Genomic DNA, 6,149 nt, shown 5'->3' on the forward strand with positions numbered 1-6,149 from the left:
TAAGAGTTTTATAGCATCAAATGCTTTTGTGAAGTTAGCACAGCGTGACTGCTGAAAACAAAAGTAAAAAGAAATAAGGTTTATGTACTAACCTGCTCCAGAGGAGAGCTTATCTAAGGCTGAAGACTTTCTGTTTTCAGTACTATATAATTAGAAGTTGGTCCTGGATTCTGCTACCTAGACGTCACAGTGTCCTCTTAGCATCTAATTAACAGAGATTGTTCACTGGTGAGCTAAGTGAGAAAAAGACAATTTAATAAGAAGGTCAACATAGCCTTTGGAAGACAGGCAGATGGTTCTGTGACACGATGCCAAGCTTCTTACCAACTGAAGGCTTACAGCACAAACCAATCTTTGTTGTGTTTCAAAATATTTTAGCTACCACATAAATTAATTTCACTTCTTAAGCAGCTCCATTAGTTAATACCCTTCATTGAATATCAAGGCAGAGCCTCCACCAATAAGATGTTAGACACAGCTTTGAAATGAGTAGTAGGATGCCCTCATAATGCTATCCAGAGCAGGGCCAGCCTTTGGAAAACTGGACTAGAGATTAAGTTTGTACCTATTGTACCTATTAAGGTTTCAAAGACAGTAGGACAGCCTTCTGACCGGCCTACGTCCCAAATGTGAATGGTTTCCTTGGCTAGCCTCCATAGATGTTTAGCTTTGCAGGTTGAGAAATTATTTTTTACTTATTAAGAAATTGTTCAAGTTTAGGAGGAATTCATTTCATTCTAACGACTCACAAGAGGTTATTTTATCAGGTAGGATTCCAGTTTCAGGATTTATAGAGATTATATCTGCCCAGAGGCCAACATTGGCTATTTGCTTCAACTTCTCTATCTTAGTGGTAAATCTACTGGGAGAATAAATTGTTGGTGCTGCATTTTGGTAGAAATTAAGTAAAAGTGCCTGTGATGGTTCCAGGTAGTATGGATCTTCACCTGCCCCTCTCCACTCATAGAAGGAGCATACTGATGTATAAATATTAGTTGATCTTCCCCAAAGAGGGTCTGTCTTCCAAGAGATACACTGCTAATTCCCATGTACAGCTTTTCTCTTTGGTGGGTTGTAGCCTGGACAAAAGCAAATTCAGAGGATCCAGGAACATCCCTCTATCTACGTATCTCTACCTACAGTTCCTTCCATACTAGGGGAGATCTTGCTCTTCCATTAATCTCAAGCCCAAAGGCCAATGCCGAATTATACTTTGAGTAATTCAGGAGTTTAATTACTTAAAAATTAACCTCTGAGCCACCCCAAGTGGAAGGGAATTAATGGTGTTTTATTTTCTTTTGCTTTTTTCTTTCAAAAAGCAAGAAGGAGCCTGAAAATAAGTGCATTTAACACTTCCCTTCTCACACACCACACCACAGCATTACTGTGGACAGGCAGTACATATCTCAGGGTTTCTCAGAATGTGTATCACCAGGAGCACAGAGGTTGATTTCAGCTGTTACCCAGACGGAGCTCTTTTATTTTAAAGGTTATGCATTTATGTTAATGTGTGTTAGAAAACTATCTGGGGGCGCCTGGGTGGCACAGTCGTTAAGCGTCTGCCTTTTCGGCTCAGGGCGTGATCTTGGCGTTCTGGGATCGAGCCCCACATCAGGCCCCTCTGCTGGGAGCCTGCTTCTTCCTCTCCCACTCCCCCTGCTTGTGTTCCCTCTCTCGCTGGCTGTCTCTATCTCTGTCAAATAAATAAATAAAATCTTTAAAAAAAAAAACTATCTGACTAGCTTATCAAACTCATGGTGTCATAGATACCATTACTTAGGGTGAAACTAAAGTATGAAAAATATGGTTAATTAGTTGTTTTAAAGAACACCATGAGCTGTTTTAAAGAATTACATTGAAGACTATAGGTAGTATGAGAATATAGCAAAGATGATAAAGGTAAGTAACCAAAGAGCAAAATTTGGGAAATGCTGAATTTATTTGTCTTATATTAAGTGACAGAGTTTTAGCAGCTCTCCTGCAATATGTCCTGATAGCTGATTTAATAAATCCAACTAATCACATCCCATTCCCTATCTCCCACTCGGTATAAATGCTTACCCCTCATTGCTTGACATTACAAAGTATCAACTTCATTTGGAAAAAAAATGCTTACTGTGGCAAGCTCTCCATGGACGTTTCTCCCAATTTTCCTCTTCATTCAAGCATTTAGATTCAGCGTTTATCTGTAAATGCACCCCTTGTGATTATGCCTCATCCTGACTTCCTCTTATCAGTAAGTCAGCCTTGCCTTTCTCCTAGTCTTCATTTCTCTTCACCCACCTCTGAGCTGTATTTCTCTTGAAACTTCCATTTAGCAATTTATTTTCCTATCTGGCACTAAATGTACATTATTTTCCTCACCCATGACATTCCTATCCACTCCTCTTCCTAGTTCTTTCTGCCTACTGCAACGCTTGGTGACAATAATGACAACAAAAATAGTTAGATGTAATTACTGGCTATTTTTATAAAATTAAGTGTAGCTTGCCCCTGCTCTATTCTAGGTATATTCTAACTAAATAATTGACATTGGCCTTCTGAAGTCAAAGTGCCCTTCCGTCTGGGGAGGCTGGATAAACCTAATATCTGCTTGCTCTCCTGCCTTCCTTTTCTTAGATCTGAGGCAGACTTCCAATCCTCCTTCTGTTCTGACAGCACCACAAAAATCGGAGGTATTTGGCAATATCACTGACAAGGCTACAGTTTTGTTTTTGTTTTTGAGAAACTCAGTGTCTTTCTTAACTGGACTAAGAGACAATGGCTCTATTTTGGACATGTTTATAAGCGAGTTAAAGTGAGTCATTTCTGCAGATGCAGTCTTATTCACTTTGCATCAGTTTTAATATCAGAAGCTAACCTTTCCTTGATCTCATCCCCAAATTTCGGAGCTATCTGCTATTTGGAACCTTAATGAATGACTGCACTGTTCCACATAATGTTTCAGCATCTCTGCGTCCAGGCCCTAGTCTATGACCTGTGACAGGGCCTTCCTGTCTCAATCAGGTGCCCAGATGTAAAGTAATCTTCGCTAGCAAGGTTTTCATTGGTTAAAAGTTGTGGGTAAAAAAGGGAGCCCAGGGCACCTGGCCAGCTCAGTTAATGGAGTGTGTGACTCTTGATCTTGGGGTTATAAGTTTGAGCCCCACACTGGGTGTAGAGATTACTTAAAAAAATAAAATCCTTAAAAATAAATAAATAAATAATAAATAAAAAAGATAACCCTTCCCCAGTGAATGTATGGATTTAAGAATATAGTACTCCTGTCCGTATGGAGGTAAGAATAATTGAAATGTAAATGGGCTTTATGTTGTCTCAAGAGGGAAAGGATGAAGTCTCTGGGAGTGCTGGAGGTTTAAATGTGAGAGAAGAAGATGAACAAAATGAAATGCAGAAGTTACTTAAAGAGACACTTGGGAACGTTCCAGAAAAATGGGAGACTAGAGCAGAGTAGGTTGGAAGGTTGCTAGTGGAGTCTAGTGGGGGGAGTACATTAGCTTTATAAAGATAAGTATCCAGAAAGGGCTTGGGAAGAGGAAACAGCAGCTTAAAACACTTCCTGTGAACAGACCGAAGGGATCTTGAGATGAGAAATTTGATGAAAAGAGTTGGGATGGAATCCAAAGTCAACTGCTCAAGCCGTATCTGGAGGTTGCAGAGAGAAAGCGGTACTTAGCTGGGACCAAGGACAGTGCCTGGTGGCTAGAACTGAGCTTAATGACCACCTGACCTGACAGTGAATTTTGAGTAACAATTTGTTAAAATTGTGTTTAGTGAGTTAAAAATCATCAAGTTGTTTTAAGAAGCCAGACTGTATTCCTCTAACTCGGGATAATTTGTATCCTTCAATTTCCTCGCTTCAGAACAAAGCCTTGCTGAATACCTAAGTGACTGACTAACGGGGCTGAGATAACAAGACACAGAAAGGAGAGGAAACCAGAAACAAACAAACATACAAATAAATCGGACAAGGAAAAGGCCACAGTGCACCTGGTAAGTGGTGAGGGGGAAACTTACCAGTCATGGACTTCTAGGAAGATTTTCTTGGGGGCTACTATGATATATCTTTGTGCCAAGGTATAAAAAGGATTATTTAGGGGTATGAGATCTTTCTAGTACCCTTCAAATCCTGCCATGTCTAGTTCTAAGTATGAACTGAGGTGGGTCAGAATGCACTTTAAATATATAAATATAAATATATATGTTATTGAATACTTATATATTCAGACTGAAATCCAATTATAGCTGAAGCATAAGTAAAATATTTTTAGATACATTTTCCTTCAGACCAAATTTTCCTTATGTCAGAAATGAAACCAAAGAAACACATGGTGAAATTCTGTGTTCTCTCTTTTTTACCACAGTTGCTCTATTCTTCCCTACAGGTTCGTGTTACCATTTAAGTTTGGCAAGCAATGGTAAGTTTTTGATTGCTTCTGATTCAGGGTACTTTAAAATTCTTTTGTTTTGGATGTGATGAAACTCCAAACACATTTTTCTTAGAGCTCTTCCCCTCAAAGACCAGTTCTATGTTAAAATTGTTTTGTTGTTGTTGTTAGTTTTTAAAACAAAGCTGCTGATTGAATCCAGTGGTTATCAGAGGCACAAAATTTTGATTCGGGGATATGGAAAAAATTTGGAGGTTTACTGAAATGAAATGACTTGGTGGTAGAATCAGATATCGGGGTGAAAAAAGGAAAACAGGGCATATGACACTGTGCTATCTCAGAAATGGGAGACCAGTGTCAAGTGTCAGTAATAGATGGCACCTTGCTCAGGGACAGCCATCAACCAGATAAGACAAACCTGGGGATACTATCCTGGCTCTTTGGTAAGTGCCCTACCCCCATGCATGGGCAGTAAAACTCGGGTGGGCATTTGGACAAGGGGAGAAAATGATGATCTATATTTCAGGTAATAAGAAGAGAAATTTCCTAAACATACACGTAGCGCTGGAAATGAAGGCAGAATTTAACATTTGCACATACGAGCCTGAGGGAGCAGGGTGTGGGTACGGGTGATGGATAGAGGCTTCTTTTTGAGAAAGGAGCATCCGTGTCAACAGCTGTCAAGTCTTGGCTTCCTTCTTGGCCAATTCTCAGTCTTGATTTCACATGGCTTCCTCTCCTATCTTCCCATCATGGTGTTGACAAATGCCAGGCCTCATGTTAGGAAATTGTGGAAAGGGAGCCACACTATGGCTGATGCCTAAAACCCTTAGTCTCCAAGTCAAATTAAGTGAGAATTTCGTGTCCCCCTCCTGCTGCTTCTATCTTCCTTCCCAAACAAGTACATATGGGCACATGATATTCAAGTTCTTTGTAGTTCTCTGTGACTTTGTTTTTTTTTTTTTTTTTACATCAAGGTGTGTCTGATGTTCATCTTGAAATGTGTCCTGTCTCTGGAATGGCCCTGTTCAGACACCATATTCTCTCCACTACACATACATTAAGCACCTATTATACACACTCAGTGGATATTCACAAAGAAGAGCCTGTAAGTGGATGTGATCTCCCCTTGTGTCTGCAGTTTGCAGGGATCCTTACTCTCACCAGATTCTCACTTCAGCAATTCATTTAAAAATTAGTTGTATTCTGGGGGCACTTGGCTGGCTCGGTTAGTGGGGTATGCGACTCTTGATTTTGGGGTTATGAGTTGAAGCCCCACAATAGGCATGGTGTCTACTAAAAAAAAAAAATAGTTGTATTCTTTTCTTTCCTGCTTGTATGGCATCTGGAGTTTCTTCCTCCAGTGTTCTGCCACAAGTGAGCCAATGTTCTTAACCTATCTGTCCTTGGAAGTTTTTGTCTTTCCTTGGATTTTAATGTACTTTGTTGCCCAGTGATATCAGCTCTTTGATAGCTTTAAGAAAAGGTATGATTATATTGATTATCCTGCTTTTTCTCTTTTATTAGGATGGAAACAATATTATTTCCAGCTCCCTATATCCTAGATAGAACTAGCATTGTGTTTACTTTTAATTATATTTGATTCGGGCTTATGGCAGGATAAGCATGCAGCTATTTCTAAGAAGTAACAAATATGAGACAAAAGACATGAAAAGTCAGGTGTTATCTGCAGATCTGATCATCAAAGCTGATAGAATATGATATTGTAGAGGAAAATAAACTGCAAAGAAAGAGCTGACG

General features: G+C 39.6%; 1 long non-coding RNA gene across 1 annotated transcript; it reads left to right on the top strand.

The window, feature by feature from the left end:
* The first annotated feature begins 3,862 nt into the window (after positions 1 to 3,862).
* LOC117803785 lies at positions 3,863 to 5,487 on the top strand. Its single transcript, XR_004627871.1, has 3 exons — positions 3,863 to 3,993; positions 4,386 to 4,418; positions 5,366 to 5,487. It is a non-coding gene; the product is annotated as an uncharacterized LOC117803785 (long non-coding RNA).
* Positions 5,488 to 6,149: the final 662 nt, after the last annotated feature.

Source organism: Ailuropoda melanoleuca, chromosome 9 (assembly GCF_002007445.2).
Source record: "Ailuropoda melanoleuca isolate Jingjing chromosome 9, ASM200744v2, whole genome shotgun sequence".
In the NCBI taxonomy this organism is placed as follows: Eukaryota; Metazoa; Chordata; class Mammalia; order Carnivora; family Ursidae; genus Ailuropoda; species Ailuropoda melanoleuca.